At 44.9% G+C, this 1,094-nt stretch overlaps 1 non-coding gene across 1 annotated transcript; it reads left to right on the forward strand.

The window, feature by feature from the left end:
• The first annotated feature begins 436 nt into the window (after window positions 1-436).
• Window positions 437-543, forward strand: LOC141669379 (small nucleolar RNA R71). Its single transcript, XR_012553665.1, has one exon. It is a non-coding gene; the product is annotated as a small nucleolar RNA R71 (small nucleolar RNA).
• Window positions 544-1,094: the final 551 nt, after the last annotated feature.

The following is a 1,094-nucleotide window of genomic DNA, read 5'->3' on the forward strand; positions in this document are numbered from 1 at the left end:
GAAATTTGGATGATTTCTGTTGTTAGGATGATAGGTCGCTGGCACAGGCTGCTGTTGTCGCTGATAATTATTCACATACTGAACAGATTCGTTTACAAGAGAACACTGATCCGTAGCATGAGAACCTGCACAAAGCTCACAAACCATAGCTATTTGATTAACTCCATACGTAGCCAAAGAATCAACCTTCATTGATAGCGCTTGGAGCTGGGCTGTAATAGCGGTGGCTGCATCAACTTCCAGAATACCTGCTACCTTGCCTGACGTCATCCTCTGAGTTGGGTTTTGATGCTCATTTGCAGCCATCGTCTCTATAAGATTATACGCCTCAGTATAGCTTTTAGCCCATAAGGCGCCTCCAGCTGCTGCATCGAGCATGGGTCGAGATTGGGGCCCCAAACCATTATAGAAACCAGTTATCACCATCCAATCCGGCATTCCATGATGTGGACATTTTCTCAACATTTCCTTGTAGCGTTCCCAAGCCTCGCACATAGATTCTGTAGGTTGCTGCACAAACTGAGTAAGAGCACTCCTCATAGCAGCAGTCTTTGCCATCGGATAAAACTTCACCAGAAACTTTTGCGCAAGATCTTGCCACGTAGTGATGGACCCAGCTGGTTCAGAATGTAACCAGTCTTTAGCCTTGTCCCTTAGTGAGAATGGAAAAAGCCTCAACTTGATAGCCTCATCAGTCACGCCATTATACTTAAAAGTGCTGCAGATCTCGACAAAATTCCTTATGTGCATGTTGGGGTCTTCAGTTGCCGCTCCTCCAAAAGAAACCGAATTCTGCACCATCTGAATAGTGCCCGGCTTGATTTCAAAGGTGTTAGCTTGAATAGCCGGATGAAGGATGTTTGACTGAATGTCATCAATTTTAGGCCGAGAAAAATCCATAAGAGCTGGATCAGCTTGAACAATACGATCTCCCATGTTTACTGGTTCTTTCTGCTCAGTTCCTGAATCCGAATCCTCAAAATCTAACTTCTCCGGAATATCAAGCACTTCGTCTGTCTCCTCAGCTGTATCTAAAGTCCTCTTGCGAGCACGAGAACGAGTTTGCATAAACGCTTGCTAAAGTACCTGAAACA

Source organism: Apium graveolens, chromosome 6 (assembly GCF_009905375.1).
Source record: "Apium graveolens cultivar Ventura chromosome 6, ASM990537v1, whole genome shotgun sequence".
Lineage (NCBI taxonomy): Eukaryota > Viridiplantae > Streptophyta > Magnoliopsida > Apiales > Apiaceae > Apium > Apium graveolens.